At 35.9% G+C, this 20,592-nt stretch overlaps 1 protein-coding gene across 5 annotated transcripts in view; it reads left to right on the forward strand.

Annotated features, from left to right (window-relative positions):
• The window catches only part of CLOCK (clock circadian regulator), a 128,144-nt gene that overhangs the window by 17,555 nt on the left and 89,997 nt on the right, over positions 1-20,592 (forward strand). Inside the window, exon 1 of one of the 5 annotated variants that reach the window (XM_058722543.1) lies at positions 3,699-3,719. The exons of the other annotated variants lie outside the window; for them this stretch is intronic. The gene's annotated coding sequence lies outside the window, so the exon portion shown is untranslated. Of the gene's footprint in view, positions 1-3,698; positions 3,720-20,592 lie in introns of those variants that run through there. 5 annotated transcript variants of the gene reach the window in all.

The following is a 20,592-nucleotide window of genomic DNA, read 5'->3' on the forward strand; positions in this document are numbered from 1 at the left end:
TCTAGGTATGCTAGGTACTGTTCTAGTTCCTGTGTTATACCAGTGAACAAAGTAGGCAAAAAACCCTGCCCTTGGGGAGTTTATATTCCAACTGGAGGAAGCTAGATGAGAAACTAGTAAATATGTTAGATGGTCATTATTACTTTTGGAGTAAAACAAATCGGGCTATAAGGGGTTGTAGTATATGAATATGAGGGAGGTAGGCAGGGTTTACAGTTTTAAATTGCGTGGACAAAGAAGTCTTCATTGATAAGTCAGTATTTGAGCAGACCTTAGTCTGCTACATATATGAATAATGAAACAAACGATTTCAGAAGGAAAAGGGAGAAGAATGTGGGAGCTTGAGTAAGTGTGCTAAGTAAGCTAATTGCTTCTTGTGTGATAGCTGGGAGTCAGTAGCATATAAAATCAGTAAGTGTAGTAATAGAAGTATACCTAACTGCAGAAAGGTAAACAGTTAAGAAAGATAATGTGTTTTGTTGAAATCTAGTGATGACAAAGGGAGGAGGAAAAATAAACACATTGTATTATAGCTTGTAGTAGAGAACTTACAGGTAAAATGTGAAGAAATAGAGGACTTGGGTACCTTGGTGGCTCAGTCAGTTAAGCATCTGACTCTTGATTTTGGCTCAGGTCATGATCTAATGGTTCGTGACTTCAAGCCCCACATCAAGCTCCACATTGGCAGTGCCAAGCCTGCTTGGGATTCTTTCCCTCTCTCTCTCTGCCCCCCCCCCCCCCCAAAGAAAGGAAATAGAGGACTAAGTTCATTATATGTGGATATGATGGTAAAGATGTCTATAGTACAATAATAAAAACCTTGGTAAAAGTAACGGAACTATCTGTAAGATATAAAGAGAGGATGGAATTAAGCAACAAAAAGATGAGTATTCTGTAAAGTTCATTTTATAATGAAGTACCAAATATCTGTTAAAAATAATTTAAAAAATAATATTCAAAAGGCAAAAAACATACTAGACATTTATTCACAAAATCCATACTGGCAGAAGACATTAATGGGTCTTAGACCATAGTGTATCAAGTGAACAAAATCTTAAGGCTGTAGAACATCTAAATACTCCAATTAATAAACAAAATTTGATGGATAACTGAATTCTACCTTGGAAATAGAGACCATAACTTATTTTCAAGCACCTATAGGATATGTACAAAAATTGATTGTTAATAGATTGTAAAGAAAACTTTAGGGGCCCCTGGGTGACTCCATTGGTTAAGTGTCTAACTCTTGATTTCTACACAGGTCATGATCTCATGGTTTGTGAATTCAAGCCCTGTGTCAGGCTCTGTGCTGACAGTGCAGAACCTGCTTGGGATTCTCTCTTTCCCTCTCAGTCTGCCCTTCCCCTGTGTGCATGTACCCGCTCTCTCTCAAAGTAAATACATACAAACTTTAAAAAATGACTAGCATGTTAAAAAAAAAACACACACACTCTGAAAGATAGGAAATGATGAGCTCTCCCCATCTTGTATGGTAGCTACTAGTTACATCTGGCTATTTAAGTAGAAGTCGTTAAAATTTTTTTAAGTTTATTTATTTAGAGAGGGTGTGTACAAGTGGGGGAAGGGGAAGAGAGAGAATCCCCAGCAGGGTCCACACGATCAGCGCCGTGAGGGCTGGAACCTGTGAACTGTGAGATCATGACCTGAGCCTGAAGTCAAGAGTAGGATGCTTAAGCAAATTTAAATTCAGTCCTTAGTTTCACATGCCACATAGAAATGCCCAATAGGATTGATTGCCTTTGGAATGAGGAGAAAAAAATGCAGATTGAAGATAATATAAGTGAACTAAATCCACTTTCATAACGAGGAGTCAATAGGTAATTTGATGCTACTCAAGAAATAAAGACAGGAACATGTTATGTATAATTATGAAGATAAATATAAAAGTAAGTGAAATATAAAAAATAGATGAAAGTGATAGTTTCTAGGGAGTAGGACTGCAGGTAGGGACAGTTGGGCATGCTGCCTTTCCATTATGCTGCCTTTTTGTACTATTTTTTAAAAATCATGTATATGTATACCTTTTAGGGGTGCCTGGGTGGCTCAGTCAGTTAAGCATCTGACTGCAGCTCAGGTCATGATCTCACTGTTTGTGAGTTCAAGCCCCTCATCTGGCTCTCTGCTGTCAGCATAGAGCCTGCTTCAGATCCTCCATCCCCCTCTTTCTCTGTCCCTCCCCTGCTCACGTGCATTCTCTCCCTGTCTCAAAAATAAGTAAAAGTTAAAAAAAAAAAGTTAAATACCTTTCAAACAACAAAAGCACTACTTAAATGGGCCAGGAAATAAAAATCAAAATATGTACTCATAGCCTCTAAAGATTTAGATTTATGATCTATTTCAAAGACTTTTTCTCTTTTGGAATTTCTAGGGAATATTTTAAACAATAGTAAGGAGTGACATTCGTACAAAGTTTTTACTAAAATAATTAAGGTACTGCTTATTATTCAAGATACCACTTTGTACTGCATGATTTATTCACCACTATAATTTTTCAAAATATATTATTACATCTTTTTATGAAGTCACCATGAGAGAGGAAATATAGGAAAGGGTTAGGGTAAAGATAAAAGAAGTTTTGCCCTATAATCTGAATATTACTTGAAAGCATATAGGCAGACTAGTATACAGTGTCATTTGTTGAATGAGTATTGTAGTAGATTCCCAGTTTCCCAGGTAGACTGGCTAAGCCAGTTTTTACAGCCTGACCCTCTGCAGTTGTCAGTATATTGTAGTTTGACAATTCAAGTAAGCTTTACACGTGAAGAAAAAAAAATTAAACATATAGGGATTAAATATAAACCCTTAGAGGAGTAGCATTACACAGCAAATTATCAAAAAGAAATTCAAAGAAATAGAAACCATTCAAATACATCCTACAGTTGAAGAACACAATGATTGAACTGAAGATTTTAGTAGATTCAATAGCAGACTCAACCAAGCAGAAGAAAGAATTAAAAGACAGGTCATTTGATATGTAATCAGCAGAGTAAAAGTAAAGGAGAATGATGGGGCACCTGGGTGGCTCTCTCTGCTCCTCCCCTGCTCGTGCTCTGTCTCTCTTTCAAGAATAAATAAACATTAAAAAAAAAAAAAGTAAAGGAGAATGAAAAAGAGTGAAGAAAGCCTATGGAATGACAAGGTACTATTGAACTATGAATTATTGAAGTCCCAGAGTAAGAGAGGGAGAAAGGAGAAGTCTAATTTTTAAAGAAATAATGGCTAAGAACTTCCCAAATCTAGGGAGAGATTTGGCCATCTAAGTTCATGAAACTAATAATAGATCACCCCAAAATTTCAAACCAAAATCATATTCTCCAAGACATTATAATAAAACTGTCTAAAGTCAAACATGAAAGTTTAGAAGCATCAAGAGAAAAAAAAAATTCCCATATAAGGGAACCCCCATAAGGCTATCATCAGATTTCTCAGCAGAAACTTTGCAGGTCAGGAGAACATGTAAAGATATATCCAAAGCGCTGAAAGGAAAAAACTGCCAATCAAGAAAACTTTACCCCACAAAATTGTTTTTCAGGGTTGAAAGAGAGGTAAAGACTTTCCCAAACAGACAAAAGTTGAGAGAGTTTATCACCACTAGACCTGACTTACAAGAAATGCTGAGAGGAATTCTTCAAGCTGAAATGAAAAGATGCTACTTAGTAACATAAAATTATATGAAATTATAGAACATACTGGTAAAGGTAAGTATACAGTCAAAATTCAGAGTATTCTTACAATGTAATGTGTGTGAATCACTTAACTAGTATAAAGGCTTAAAGGCCAAAATTATTAAAAACTATAGCTGCAACAATTTATATGGATATATAAAAAGTAAATTACAACATCGAAAATAATGTATGGGAGGGGGCATAAAAGAATAAAATTTTCGTATGTGATTGAAGTTGTTAGTTTAATATAGACTGTTAATGCCCATAAAATGTTTTGTGTAAGCCTCATGGCAACCACAAAGTAAAACCTGCAGTAGATTGACAGAAGATAAAGAGAAGAGAATCAAAGCATACCACTATAGAAAATCAGTTCACAAAGAAAGACAGCAAAAGAGGAAGAAAGGAATGAAGGGGCTACACAAAACAGCCAGAAAATAATAAGATGACATTAGTAAGTTCTTTTTTTTTTTTTGATTTAACTTTATTTTTTATTTTTTAAAATTTACATCCAAATTAGTTAGTATATAATGAAGTAATGATTTCAGTAGATTCCTTAATGCCCCTTACCCATTTAGCCCATCCACCCTCCCACAACCCCTCCAGCAACCCTCAGTTTGTTCTCCATATTTATGAGTCTCTTTTGTTTTGTCCCCCTCCCTGTTTTTATATGATTTTTGCTTCCCTTCCCTTATGTTCATCTGTTTTGTCTCTTAAAGTCCTCATATGAGTGAAGTCATGATTTTTGTCTTTTCTCTGACTAATTTCACTTAGCATAATACCCTCCTGTTCCATCCACGTAGTTGCAAATGGCAAGAGTTCATTCTTTTTGATTGCTGAGTAATACTCCAGCGTGTGTGTGTATGTGTGTATATAGATAGATAGATAGATAGATAGATAGATAGATAGATAGATACATACTAACCCTGTATCTGATATGTCATTGGCAAATATCTTCTCCCATTCTGTCGGTTGCCTTTTAGTTTTGCTGATTGTTTCCTTCGCTGTGCAGAAGCTTTTTATTTTGATGAGGTCCCAGTAGTTCATTTTTGCTTTTGTTTCCCTTGCCTCTGGAGAAGTGTTGAGTAAGAAGTTGCTGCAGCCAAGATCAAAGAGGTTTTTGCTTGCTTTCTCCTCGAGGATTTTGATGGCTTCCTGTCTTACATTGAGGTCTTTCATCCATTTTGAGTTTATTTTTGTGTATGGTGTAAGAAAGTGCTCCAGGTTCATTCTTCTGCATGTTGCTGTCCAGTTTTCCCAGCATCACTTGCTGAAGAGACTGTCTTTATTCCATTGGATATTCTTTCCTGCTTTGTCAAAGATTAGTTGCCCATACATTTATGGGTCCATTTCTGAGTTCTCTATTCTATTCCATTGATCTGAGTGTCTGTTCTTGTGCCAGTACCATACTGTCTTGATGATTACGGCTTTGTAGTATAGCTTGAAGTCTGGGATTGTGATGCCTCCTGCTTTGGTTTTCTTTTTCAAGATTGGTTTGGTATTCGGGGTCTTTTCTGGTTCCATACAAATTTTAGGATTATTTGTTCTAGCCCTGTGAAGAATGCTGGTGTTACTTTGATAAGGATCGCGTTGAATACATAGATTGCTTTGGGTAGTATCGACATTTTAACAATATTTGTTCTTCCTATCCAGGAGTATGGAATCTTTTTCCATTTCTTTGTGTCTTCTTCAGTTTCTTTCATCAGCCTTTCTATAGTTTTCACTGTATAGATTTTTCACTTCTTTGGTTAGATTTATTCCTAGGTATTTTATGGTTTTTGGTGCAACTATAGACATTAGTAAGTTCTTAACTGTCAATAATTACTTTAAATACAAATGGATTAAATTTACTTGTCAAAAGGCATAGAGTGGCTGACTGGATTAAAAAACAAGACCCAACTATATGATGCCTATGAAAGACTCACTTTGGCTTCAAGGACACATGTAGGCTCAAATTGAAGGGATGGAAAAAGATTATCTATGCACATGGAAACCAAAGAGAGCAGGAGTAGCTATACTTAATAGCAAACAAAGTAGATTTTAAGTCAAAAACTATATCAAGAGACAGAGTCCTAAAATGAAAAAGGAGTTGATTTATTAAGAGTATGTAATAATTATGAATATATATGCACCCAACAATGGAGTATCTAAAAATTTTAAGAAAATAACATATAATTAAGGGAGAAATAGACAGCAATACAATAATAGTAGGGGATTTTGATACCCCACTTTCAACAGTGGATGGATCATCTTGACAGAAACTAAACACTAAACATGAAATATACCTTATACATAGAACATTCCACTCAGCAGCAGCAGAATACACATTTTCCCCAAGTGTACATGGAACACTCTTTAGGATAGAGCATATCTTAAGTCACAAAATAAGCCTTAGCAAATGTAAGAAGATTGATTTCATATCAAATATCTTTTCCAACCATAGGGTTTTGAAACTAGAAACAACAGGAGGACAACTGGAAAATTCACAGTTCTGTGGAAATTAAATAACACCTACCTGAATAGTCAATGGGTTAAAGAACATAAAAGGGAAATCAAAATAGAGTTGACCCTTGAACAGTGTGGGAGTCAAAAATCCACATGTAACTTTTTTCCCCTCTTTTCTTTCTTTCTTTCTTTCTTTCTTTCTTTCTTTCTTTCTTTCTTTCTTTCTTTCTTTCTTCCTTCCTTCCTTCCTTCCTTCCTTCCTTCCTTCCTTCCTTCCTTTCTTCCTTTCTTCCTTTCTTTCCTTTCTTTCCTTTCTTTCCTCTCTTTTCTTTTCTTTTCTTTTCTTTTCTTTTCTTTTTTCTTTTCTTTTTTCTTGAGCCAGCACAAATGGAAAGAATCTTTACGCAGGCTCCATGCCCATGTGGAGCTAGAAATCAAGAGTTGAATGCTTAACTGACTGAGCTACTCAGGTGTACCACATGGATAACTTTTGACTTGCTAAAAACATTATTAATAGTCTGCTGTTGACCGGAAGGAAGCCTTACTAATAACATAATCAGTTGATTGAAACATATTTTGTATGTTTTGTGTATTATATATTATATCCTTACAATAAAGTAAGCTAGAGAGAAAATGTTATTAAAATCATAGGGAAAATTTATAGTACTGTATTTATCAAAAAACAAAAATAAAAACCCATGTGTAAGTGGACCTGTGCAGTTCAAATCTGTGTTCAAGAGTAAACTATCGCTTAAACAAAAATGGGAACACGAGGTACCAAAACACATGGGATGTAGCAAAAGCAGTTTTAAGTGGGAAGTTTTTAGCAATAAATACCTAGATTAAGAACAAAGAAAGACAAACAATTAACTACACTTCAAGGAATTAGAAAAAGAACATACTAAGGCTAAAGTTGGCAGAAGGAAGAAAACAAAGATGAGAGCAGAGGTAAATGAAACAGAGACTAAGACAACAATATAAAAGATGAATGAAACTAATAGCTGGTTTTTTGAAAAGATAAAATTGATAGAACTTTAGCTAGACTAAGAAAAAGGAAGACTCTAAATCAGAAATGAAAGAGGAAATGTTATTTTTCTTGCCTAATAATTGCTCTAGCTAGGACTTTCAGCAGTGTGTTGAGTAGAAGTGATGAGAGTGGGCATCCTTGCCTTGTTCCTAAACTTAGAAGAAAAGCTTTCAGTTTTCCATTGTTGATTATGATTGATGTTAGTTGTGGACATTTCATACAAGGTTTTTATTGTGTTGAGGTAGTTCTCTTCCTAGCTTATTGAGTGTTTTTATTGGGAAATGGTGTTGAATTTTGTTGGATGCTTTTTCTGCATCAGTTGAGATGATCATGTGTTTTTCCCCCTCATTCTCTTAATGTGGTATATTATATTGATAGATTTTCATATTTTGAACCATCCTTGCATTCTAGGTATACATACCACATAATCCTTTTTAATGTGCTGTTGAATTTGGTTTCTTAGTATTGTGTTGAGGATTTTTGCATCACTGTTCATCAGGGATATTGCTCTGTAGTTTTCTTGTTGTGTCTTTTTCTGGTTTTGGTATCTGGGTACTGGTACCTCATAGAATGAGTTTGGAAATGTTCCCTCCTCTTTAATTCTTTGGAACACTTTGAGAAAGATTGGTGTTAATTTTTTAAATGTTTTAGAGAATTTCCTGTGAAGCCATCTGGTTCTGGGTTTTTCTTCCTTTGGGACCTGCTTTCATTTCTTGATTAATAACCTTATTTTTTTTATTAAAAATTTTTTAAAAAATGTTTACTTATCTTTGAGAGAGAGGGAGAGAGAGAGCTTGAGCAGGGGAAAGGTAGAGAGAGAGAGGGAGACACAGAATCCACAGCAGGCTCCAGGCTCTGAGCTGTCAGTCCAGAGACTGATGCAGGACTCAAGTGAGATCATGACCTGAGCCAAAATCGGATGCTTAACTGACTGAGCCACTCAGGTGCACCTTGATTAATTAACTTTAATTTATGTCTCTTGAATTCCTGCTGAAAAAGATGAGGATTTAGCTTATACTGTCTGTAATCTCTTTTCTCTCTGTATGCCAAAGCTTAAAACTTAATTATATTTCATTCTTATATTAATATTTTTGCAACTTTAAAATATTTGAATTTCTTAGATAATTGCATTTTATTTATTTTTTATTTTTTATTTATTTATTTTTTTTTTTGAGAGAGAGAACGAGGGAGGGGCAGAAAGAGAGAGAAAAATAGGATCTGAAGCAGGCTTTGAGCTGTCAGCACAGAGCCCGACACGGGGTCCAAACCCATGAACCATGAGATCATGGCCTAAGCTGAAGTTGGACACTTGACTGACTGAGCCTGGGGGGGGCCCAAATGTTGTATTTTAAATCCCTGTTATGTAAGATAACACTAGGACTTTTGGGGTGCCTGGCTGGCTCATTTGGTAGGTCATTTGTGACTCTTAATTTTGGGGTTGTAAGTTTGAGCCCATGTTGAGTGTAGAGATTGCTTAAAATTAAAAAACAAAACAAAACACCAGGACTTTTATCCTTTTCTCCATCTTGTGTCTTCTGCTCCTTCATTTCCATTCCTATTTTTCTTAATATTTGAGTAGGTGTATGATGAACAATCTCATTCTGTTCTGTAACAAGAATTAACATATTTAGGCTTGTCAGTAGGTTGATTTTAAAAGCTAAACACAATCAACTGCAGTTAATCATTGAGCTAGGGTTATTTTTTGTTCTCAGTGGGTCCAAGGTCATGATTCTAATGGAACTCAAAAAATAAAATATTTGAGGGGCGCCTGGGTGGCGCAGTCGGTTAAGCGTCCGACTTCAGCCAGGTCACGATCTCGCGGTCTGTGAGTTCGAGCCCCGCGTCAGGCTCTGGGCTGATGGCTCGGAGCCTGGAGCCTGTTTCCGATTCTGTGTCTCCCTCTCTCTCTGCCCCTCCCCCGTTCATGCTCAGTTTCTCTCTGTCCCAAAAATAAATAAAAAATGTTGAAAAAAAAAAAAAATTTAAAAAATAAAAAAAAAAAAAATAAAATATTTGATATCAGGGGCGCCTGGGTGGCTCAGTTAGTTAAGCGTCTGACTTGGGCTCAGGTTATGATCTCATGGTTCAGGAGTTCAAGCCCCGCTTTGGGCTCTGTGCTGACAGCTCGGGTCCTGAAGCCTGCTTTGGATTCTGTATCTCCCTCTCCCTGTCCTTTCCCCACTCATACTCTGTCTCTCTGTCCATCTCTTAAAAATAAAGAAACGTTAAAAAATTTTTTTTTTAGTTAAAAAAAATTTGATATCAGGGTTAGGTTGCTGATCTTAGAATTAGTAAGTTTTTCAAAATCATACTACTAGTTTGCTTTATATTCTTACTAGTTTGCTTTATATTGTTCATCTTCCACCATTATGGTCTTTAATTGCCTTTTTCCTTGATGGAGAAAAAGATACCTTTACATTTCCTCAGATGTTTCATACTTGAATCATAATATATATTATTTGTTAGGTAGAATCTCTAGTTTTCCTGGAGACACCCCTTTTAGAGCCCTCCTCCTTCCTGCTTCAGTCTTGATAGGTTTGGAAGCCTGTATGTCTTACCATTCAGAGATGTTCCTGCATTTCTGGGTTAGATTTACTCTTTCTTAGATTCCACATATGTCTCTTTTATGGCATTCTCTGTCTTTTGGCTGGAATGTGTCCTAAATTAACTTCAGTACACAAGGTGCTTATGATTAATCCCAGTGTACAAGGTTCCAAATTCTTGCTGTCTGAAAATGGCTTTGGCCTGCTCATTATTGCTTGATAGTTTGGCGGCGTGTAGAAATTTAGATTCAGATTAATTTCCATCAGAACTTAAGGGTTTTGCTCTGTTTTGTTTGGGTCAAGATGCTAAGTCTGATGTTACTCTGTGACTTACACTCCTTCCTTCTCTGCTTGGAAGCTTTAGTATCTTTCTAGTTTGGACTCTTCTAGTTATTTGTCTTGGTATGAGTTATTTTTTGTTCTTTCTGGACTCTCAAGTTGGTAGGCCCTTTGTGGTTGAAATGCATGTGTCTTCCTTTCCGTATGGGAAATGTTCTTTTATTATGATTTGGTAATATTTCTTGGTTTTTCTGTGTTCTCCCATTTTGAAATGCCCACCAGCAGAATGCTGGCTTTTTGGATTGATTTTATGTCATTTATCTCTTCTCATGTTTTATCTCTTTTTTTTTTATTATGTATTCTGATAGATGCCTTCAACTATATGCTTCTGCCTTTCTGTGAATGTCTGTAAGTACATTGTTAATATTACAGTAGCTTATTTTCTGCTTGTATCATTTCAAAAAGCAACATGGTATAGTAGTTCCAGGCTTATGCAATAGAACCAGAATGCCAGACTGTGTGGGTTTAGATCCCAGCTCCACCACTTAATAATCTTAGGTTGCTTGATGTGATGATAAAGGAGTTTGTATTTGTGTAGCATTTATAACAGTTCTTGGTGTAGAAATCTGTATTACTGTTTGCTAAATATATAGCATCCTGGTTTTGTTTCATGCAATGCAGTTTCTTCAGGAGTGTCTCGATATTTTGTTTTGTTTTTTGAGTTGTCTTCTGTACCCTAAATAATCTGGTTCTTCCAGGGTTAATTGGTGTACTTATTTAGTTGTTTTTCTAGCTCCTATTTTCCATTGTATGTTTGTAGTTCTGCTCTAATTCCTTAAGCAGAATCTTTCTCAAGTAACTCATGATTTTGTTTCAATGGAAGATTTTATACAATAGAATAATGAACTTCCATCTGTCACCCAGCTTTAATAACTGAGTCTTTTTTCATCTATACTCTTACTCATCCTTTCCTAATATTGTTTTGAAGCCTATGCCACATGTCATTGATCTGTAAGTATTTCTGAGTATATTTCTAAAACTGAAGGCTTTAAGTCCTTTTAAATTTTAGAAAAATTGATGGACCCCCACTTCCCCTGCTGTTATCTTTTTCCCCCCTCCATGTTGAAGGAACTGGATCAGTTGTTCTATAGAATATTTCCCATTCTGGATTTGTCTCATTGCTTTTTCCTGATGTCATTTTACTTATTCCCTTCCAGTATTAATGTAAACTGGAAGTTTGATCTAACTTTTTGTTTTCTTTCATTATTGTCCCCTTAAAGAGCCTTTTTAGAAATTTTTTTACTTCATTGTCTGTCTACTTCCTGAGACCCAGAGGACAGATCATAGTGTTGTGCTTTGGAGGATAAGAAACTGTTTTAACTTACTGTTTAAGATCTTTTTTACCTCTTGGGTGTGATATTGTTCCAGTTAAGAATATATGATCTAAAGGTTTGATCCTATTTTGATTCTTTTTCAACAAGAATATTTGACACATAAGTACTGAGTATTACATGTTACATCAGGAGGTACATAATATCTGGTTTTCTCACTTTTGGAGATGCTAAGCTTGATTAGTGCATACAGATGGTGACATTGTCATATATTGTGAAATTCACTATTACTTTTTCTCCTAATGGTTTTAACATCTATTGATGATTATTGCCCATCTATGTAATACATTTCTTTTGTTCTTATTAGCTGAAATTCTTGGAAGGACTAACTCTCATCAACTAGGTCTCTTTGCCTTCCTTGAGATACAGTTTGATAGGATAGGCAAGAAGAGTGCATTATTAATTTTTTTATTTACCAATTTTTGATTAGCCCTTAGTGTACATACTGTTAATATCCATTGGCTTTAGTATTATACTTTTTTTTTTTTTTTTTTTTTTTTTTTTTTTTTTTTTTTTTTAGCATTTCTAGCTATTTGTAAGGACTAGTATTTCCAGAGTGTTATTCTTTCTTTGAGGTCTTCCAAAGAATAAAGGCAAAATTTACTGTTTTTAAATTGAATAAAACTTATTCTATCTTGTATTCATTTACATTTAAATATTTTATTTCCTCATGACTCATTAGTTATTTCCATCTTCCCTAAAAAGAGAATATGAAAATAGAAGAATGATGGAATCACATGGGATGATAGGATATTGGTGGGGGGGGGGATTGTCACTGTTGTGCCAGTTTTTCAGTTTTTAATTTTTTTACATTACCCAAGTTATTGCATCATATTTCAACAAGTTATAAAGGAACCTTGGAGACACACCATGTTTGTAGGTTCCCTTTTAGTTTTCACTGAATGCAGTTGAGAATTCAGAAATTTTCATTTCTGTCCAAAGTGGTGAAGAGAGGAAAAATGACAGTGGAAGATATTTCACATCTCTTTGACAAATCAACAGATGAATGCAAAGAGAAAAATAGCACTCCAGGTCCAAACCAGCATTGTCCAATAGAAATATAATGTGAACCACAAGTGTCAGCCACATATATAATTTAAAATTTGCCTTTAAAAAGTTAGCAAAGAAAATAATGTGTTATGAGGAAAACAAATATTTGGAATTCTGTTTAAAAATTAATACTTTTGGGACAACTTTGCTGGATTCTTCTGTCACTTTTTTGATCAGATAACTTCTCTCTCTTCCTCTTCTCCTCTGCATTCACTCCAAATATGCCAAGTTTTCCCATGGATCTATATAGCTTGGTATTGGACTAGCTTGTGTTTGCTTTGTCTCCTTATATGCTTTATTTTCCTTTTACTTCTTCATTTCCTGGCATTGAACCCTGCCTTCCCAAAGTATCAGGTTGTACCTTTGTCTAAGGCTGTCTTTTGAGCTGAAACAATGGCTTTCAAACTTCTCTGACTATAGCCTATAATAAACATATTTTATTTTATGACCCAGCATGTGTGTGTGTGTGTCTGTGTGTATGTATGTGTATATATGTGTATGTATACACATACATACTCAGAAACAGATCTGAAACAAAAATTTCAAGAAATACCCTTACAATAACTAGCTGTCTTATACTATAATTTTTTTTTCTGTATCCTGTTTTATTTTTATTTTTTTTATTTTTTTTAAATTTTTTTTTTTTTTCAACGTTTTTTATTTATTTTTGGGACAGAGAGAGACAGAGCATGAACGGGGGAGAGGCAGAGAGAGAGGGAGACACAGAATCGGAAACAGGCTCCAGGCTCCGAGCCATCAGCCCGGAGCCTGACGCGGGGCTCGAACTCACGGACCGCGAGATCGTGACCTGGCTGAAGTCGGACGCTTAACCGACTGCGCCACCCAGGCGCCCCTATCCTGTTTTATTTTTAAAATGTTTAGGGGCGCCTGGGTGGCACAGTCGGTTAAGCGTCCGACTTCAGCCAGGTCACGATCTCGCGGTCCGTGAGTTCGAGCCCCGCGTCGGGCTCTGGGCTGATGGCTCGGAGCCTGGAGCCTGTTTCAGATTCTGTGTCTCCCTCTCTCTCTGCCCCTCCCCTGTTCATGCTCTGTCTCTCTCTGTCCCAAAAATAAATAAAAAACGTTGAAAAAAAAAATTTTAAAATGTTTATAACCCACTATATTGCTGGACCAAAGGGTAAGACATTTATGGTTTTGTTAAGATATTGATACTTTGTTCTCTGTAAGTTTGTGCCAATTTATACTCCCACCAGCAACACATGAGAATAATGTGAAAGCTGGTATTATAAGTACTTTCAAAATTCTGCTCCAAGAATATGTGACTCTACAGTGTCTTCAAACTTAATGGACACTCATCCCGCTTGGGGATAAAGTATCTTGTGCTTCAACTACTTTTTAGTAGTAGTAGGAGAGGGAGAAAGAAACCTGTGGGTTAGTTGAACATTTGGAATTCCATCTTGATTGATTTATCACATTTTGATGATATCTTTTTGAAATTAAAATAAAATAAAATAAAATAAAATAAAATAAAATAAAATGGGTTCTGCCTTGTAGGCCTGTATGATTCTGTGACTCAAGGCAAATTTCTTCACTTCTTAATTTCCTCCCATATCTATCTTGTCTCAGAGAATGATCTTTTCATCTCTTTTCTTACTCTGACCAGCCACATGGGCTTATTTTACTTCGGCACAAATGCCACATTTTCTCTTATATCTGGCCTTTTGAACTTGCTATTCCCTTTGGATGGAACACTTTCTCTTCCTCCTGCCTTGCTTTATTTGGCCAGATCCTACTCATGTTTGCATTTAATGCCCCACTTTTAGGGGACCATTCCTAGTGAATTCCCACCAGACTGGTTTGTATTTCTGCCAGCTTTCTCCTCACAACATCATGATTCTTAAAGGCTTTCATCCCATAAGGCTTTCATCCCATTTGGAGTTACTCTACATAGTGAGCTCCCTATAGGGATTGATGGCATCTGACATGTTCATTGCTGCATCCTCAATTCCTGGCACATAGGAGGCCCCAATTAATGCTGTATACATGGATGGGAAAAAAATACTAGAGACATTGTTACTTGTTTTCCAGAATTTTTATTTTAATTTTTTCCTGTAAAGTTGCTGAAACTTAGAAGCTGATTCTATCACAGTTTAACATTTCTTCAGAACATTCTACATTCATCTTAGATGAACCTTTAGAACTGGTGAGTTTCACTAGGTATCTTCAGTCTTCATTTTGAGCTCAGAGGTATGCCATGCTTTTTTTTTTTTTTTTGCATAACTCATAATTATTGGGTACAGTGAGGTTTGCAGTGTTCTGACAAGATAAGATGGAGTATTATAAAACTATTTAAAGCATGACCTGCTACCTGCCTTGGTACCTTTAGAATTTTAATTTTTTTGAGGAGTAAAAAGTTATTCATTGGTAAGATAATTAATATCCAGATGTAAAGTATTGTCTTTTCACAAACTCTTTAAATTTTTCAAAGTTACTACTCAGGAGTAAGAATTAAAACATCTTCTGAGATAAACAGGGTGACTTACAAATGAATGAAAAGTAAAATAAGTTATTTCCTGTTACATTTTAAGTTGAGCAATAAAGAATTAGTTGGTTGAGGTAAAGAAGGGCCAGTCACCCACTGCAACTCTAGCTTACAAGCAAGCCTATCAGGAGTCAGCAAAATACCAAGTCTAGCCTGCTGCTTGTTTTTGTATGACCCATGAGCTAAGTAGCATTTACATTTTTAAATGATTGGAGGAAGAAAAATCTCAACAGAATACTATTTTGTGACATGAAAATGATACGAAATTCAAATTTGAGCATCTGTGAATAAAGCTTTATTGGAACACAGCCACTCTTTTTATGTATTGTGTATCGCTCTTGTGGTAGAATTAGGTACAGTAGTTGCATCAGAGACCTTAGGTCCAGAAAGCTAAAAATATTTACTACATGACCCTTAATTTTAATGTAGTCACTTTTATCAAACTGTTCTTTTATGGTTAGTGCCTTTTGTGCTTTAAGAAATCTTTGCCTAGCCCAAAGCCAGGAAGGTATTTTTGTATGTTTTCTTCTATAAACTTGATTGTTTTAACTTTTACATTTAAGTTTATACATGGTATGTGATAGGATTCATGGTTCATTTTATTTTCTATATGGAAACCCGTTTTATCAAAAATCATCAAAAAGACTGTCCTTTCCCTTTTGTAATCTACTAGTGTTTGTTGTAATTCAGGTGAGTGTTTATTTGTGGGTCTATTTTTGGACTCCATTGTGTTCCATTGGTCTGTTGTTGCGGAGTGCCATACTCTTCTAATTACTGTAGCTTTAAATCCTCCAATTATGCTCTTCACAATTGCCTTGGTTTTCTTGATCCTTTGAATTTCAATAAAAATTTTATACTCAACCTGTCAGTTTCCTGAATAGATATCCTGCTTAATAATAAGCAAGTTTAAAATAATAGTAAGCAAGTTTAGTGTTATTTGTTATTTAATATTATTATTGACTAGCTTAATATTAAATCTACAGATCAACTTGGATGTATATTGGACATCTTTCAATATTAAAGTTTCAATACCTTTACTATGGTAGTACCTCTATATATTTAAGCCTTTTAAAATTTTTCTCAGAATCTAATTTTGTTTTTTTTAATTTAATTTTGTTTATAGAAGTTTTATACATCTCTTAACTTTTTAAGGTATGATAATGATATTGTGGTTATGTTTTTTTAATAGTCCTTGTAATTTATAGATTTGTACTGAAGTGTTTAAAGATGCAGTGACACAGTTTTGAGGATTTGCTTTTATTATTTATTTATTTATTAAAAAAATTTTTTTTTAACGTTTATTTATTTTTGAGACAGAGAGAGACAGAGCATGAACAGGGGAGGGTCAGAGAGAGGGAGACACAGAATCTGAAACAGGCTCCAGGCTCTGAGCTGTCAGCACAGAGCTGGACGCGGGGCTCGAACTCACGGACCGCGAGATCACGACCTGAGCGGAAGTCGGACGCTTAACCGACTGAGCCACCCAGGCTCCCCGAGGATTTGCTTTTAATAATGTAAGGGAGGGAGGGGAGGAACGGAGAAGGGGCAGACTGGATGTAACCAGATTGACTGTGATTTGATAATTGTTAAATGGGTGATATGTTGGTTAATTACATTATTTTTACTTTTGTGTATATTTGACGTTTTTCATAAAAATAGATTTAAAAAGTGTAATGACTACAGTAGATTGAAACACAGATATACGATTCCAGAAGTTCATCATAATATTAAAAAAAAAAATTCTTGGGGCGCCTGGGTGGCTTGGTCGGTTAAGCGTCCGACTTCGGCTCAGGTCATGATCTCACGGTCTGTGAGTTCGAGCCCCGCGTCGCGCTCTCTGCTGACAGCTCAGAGCCTGGAGCCTATTTCAGATTCTGTGTCTCCCTCTCTCTCTGCCCCTCCCCTGTTCATGCTCTGTCTCAAAAATAAATAAACGTTAAAAAAAAAATTAAAAAAAAAATTCTCATAGGCACCAGGTCATTACTCTGAAAATCATTTGTAAATTAAAGAATCAACCATTTAATGTTTTTCTGCACAGATTATATTCCAGGATAACCAAATAGTTCAGAGGAAAAGTTTACTTTATGGAAGAATCCCAGCTGATAAGAAATGCTGAGAAAATAATAGGATTAGAAAATCACCACAGTGCAATTTCTAATGAAATAGTGGATCTAGATAATGATCAGTCAATGACTACTAAAGCCAGTAGGTGAAAAGTCTGTTGGGACATAGATATAATACAGTAGGTAGACCAAGATGGAGTAAGCCTAATTCTCTGACTGATTAGACCTCAAAACTCTTAATACAAAAACCAACTGTCCGATGACTGAAAATTAATCTCGGCAAATTGAGAAGGGAAGTCATAATTTGAAGAGTTGCCTGAATAATTGTGAGTTTATCATTTTTCTTGTTCCACGATCCAGCTTTGATGAGATGGTGGGCTCCACTGTGGAGCTGCACAGTGGGTGTAGCAGTTAGCAAAAACTTCAAGAGAAGCCCCTATTTCTAGCCAGAGGATAAGGAAAAGGGGGTCCCCCCCCTTTTTTTTTCCTTTTTCTCTCTCAAGCCTGCCCTGAGACTGTTTCTACTCAGTAAAGTGCACTGCCATGGTGGCACAAACACTTAAAACTCTGAGAGAAAATAATTTCTCTGGCCAGAGGAGTTGGGAAAGAGACTTCTGGAAACGAGCATGCTGGGGAAATCTCAGGGAGAAGAGAGCTGAGAGGAGATTTCCTAATTGTGAGTGTAAACCCATAAACAACCCGCCTCACTCATGAGCTATACATGCACAGAACAGACCCAAAGAAAGACAGCAAAGACTTAGAGAACTGAACTGTGATATAAACCTCCGTTCAGATCCAGACTTGCCTCTGAGTGATGCTTGCAGAGGATAAACCCAAGTAACATAGTAAAAATAAAGGCTTTAAAAACTGAACTGACATTCGAACTGCCACCCACAGAAGCAATTTCAGAACTTGCAGTTTAAACTTACATAAATTGAGTTGTCCAGAAGAGGTTAATAGAATCTTGAGTTTCATATCCTAGTATCTAAGATATAAGTTATGTCTAAGATATTATCCAAAATTACTTGACATACAAAGAAACTGGACAATGTGATCACTTTTTAAGGGAAAAGACAATAAACATGCCAAACCTGAAATGAGCCAGATGATGGAATTATTGTAACAGTTGCTTTAAAGTCTTTTTCTATCTGTACTCCTTGAGGTAAAAGTGAACACTCTTGAAATGAATGGAAGCATCATTCTCCTCTGAAAACCAGAAACCATGTAAAGGAATCAAATGGAAATTTCAGAACTGAAAAATACAATATATGAAGTACGAATTTACTGGCTCAATAGCAGACATAAAGATAAATCCATAGAAATCTCACATCCTCTGTCTTCTGTATCAAGGGTGTGTCTCTGTTCTATAATACTTGTCAAGGCCAGGTTGCACCTTATGAAACCTGGTCATAGGCCTTCTGGCTGTGATTCATACACCCTCTCTTATCCTTAATTACTCCTGCTTGTATTCTACAAAGATGTGTCTGCAGTGTGAGCCCCGTCTCCCTTGCTACTCCATAGATTCAGATAGGGTCTTGGCCTACCATTTTTTAAGACCTTCTCATTTCAGGGGAGGATCCAGCAACTAGTTTAAATCCGTTTAAGCAAGTTTAAAAAACAGTAATAGTCAACTAAGAGACCCATGTATATTTATTTCAAAGCTTTGAAAGTAAATAAGGGATAGAGAGATAAGTAGAAATGGATAGCAAATATGATTCATACTGAAAAATCTTACAATGTAAAAAGAGTAAGTTTATCTTGAAATGTAGGTATAATGATTATTTTAGTGAAGAAGAAATACCGTATGGTAATTTTCTGAATAATTTGTGGTTCAGGATGCATCTAAAGATATTTGAACTAGTTTTCAGATGGTTGGGAACTTGCTTGGCCTACTTGGCTGCACAAAAGCAACCTGGCAGTTTACTCGAGTTTTAATAGGTCAAAACAACTGCCTGTTTTATAAAGTGATTATCCTGCAAAAAGAGGAATACTTGTGGCTTTAAAAATTGGTATCTTTTTAGTGGCATTTTACGTGGCTCTGGTGGCCATATAATATGTCAAAGCATTATCATATTTGTATATATTGGTTTTAAGTTTTTAAATATAATATTACTTAATCAAATTTCCTGGGGCGCCTGGGTGGCTCAGTTGGTTAAGTGTCTGACTTTGGCTCAGCTCATTATCTCACGGTTTGTAAGTTCGAGCCCCGTATGGGGCTCTGTGCTGACAGATCCTGGAGCCTGGTTCAGATTTTACGTTTCCCTCTCTCTGCCCCTCCTTTGCTCATGCTCGCTTACTTGCTTTCTCTCTTTCCCTCAAAAGTGAATAAACATTAAAACAAAATTTAAAAAAATCAAATTTCCTAACAGGTTCCTGGAGATTTTTAGCACTAATGAAATTCTATACTTCCTCTAGGTTGATAAAATTTATGCGTTCATTTCCTCTCTCCCTTTCCCCTCCCCCTCCTCCTCCCTCTCTCTCCTGTTTCCTCTCCCTCTATCCTCAGATCCATCTCAGAAATTTTCATACACTTATCTTTTTAAAATAGGCCAATCCACAAAGGCTGGGATTTAATTAATCTTCTTTGGACACCTGTTTGACACTTATAAATTATGCTTTTTTTAATATATGGTATAGCACATTAAATAGTTGTCCAAAAGGGAAAAGTATGCTTTCATATTCATTTGGACATTAACTTTTGCCATTCAGAAAACCAGACATAGAGCCTATTGCTGCTATATAGCAATAAAGTTAGACTTGAAAGCAGTTGAACTCCTGGAGCAGGAATTATCATCCACATTATTTTTCAGTTCCCTTGAGGAAACCTGAAGGGAAAAGATAGCTACTTTAATAATATAATACAAAAACAAAGAAAAATTCCAAACTTCCTGACATGGTTGTGTAGTCTTTTACCTGTTGTTCTTTAATGTCTTATCTTCCCCAAAGATACTTAATTTTGTTTTCACCAAAGAGAGACTTCTTGGGTCATGAAATGTGGTAGGCAGAATAACGGTTCTTCAAAGATGTCCATGTCCTGATTCCCATAACCTGTGACTATGTTAGGTTAATGTGACAAAGAGAAATTACAGTTGGAAAGAGTATCTTGGATTATCTGTGTGGGCCCAATGTCATCAATCACAAGGGTATTTATAAGGGTGGGAAAGGGAGGCAAAAGAAATGGCAGCAGGAGAAGAACATGGCCTGCTGCTGGCTTTGAAGATTGAGGTGGGGAGCCTTGAGCCAAGGAATATGAGCAGCCTTGAGAAGGTTGAAAAGGCAAGGAAACAGATTTTTTGCTAAAGTTTCCAGAAAGGAACACAGTCCTACTGACACTTCGAGTTTAGCCTAGCGAGACCTGTATTAGGCTCAGATCTCTAGAACTGGGGGAGAATACATTTATGTTTTTTCATTCCATTAAGTTTGTGGTAATGTGTTCTAGAAGCCATAGGAAACTAACACATAGCACATCTATTTAGTTTTTCACTAACAGCATGAATTTTACATATTGATTAATTGAATCCTGATGTGAATGACAATGTGATTTCCTATGAATGTGAATTCTAGTTTATTAAGTCATTCGTGTTGATAATATGTTGGACATTGATGAA

This window comes from Neofelis nebulosa, chromosome 3 (assembly GCF_028018385.1).
Source record: "Neofelis nebulosa isolate mNeoNeb1 chromosome 3, mNeoNeb1.pri, whole genome shotgun sequence".
In the NCBI taxonomy this organism is placed as follows: Eukaryota; Metazoa; Chordata; class Mammalia; order Carnivora; family Felidae; genus Neofelis; species Neofelis nebulosa.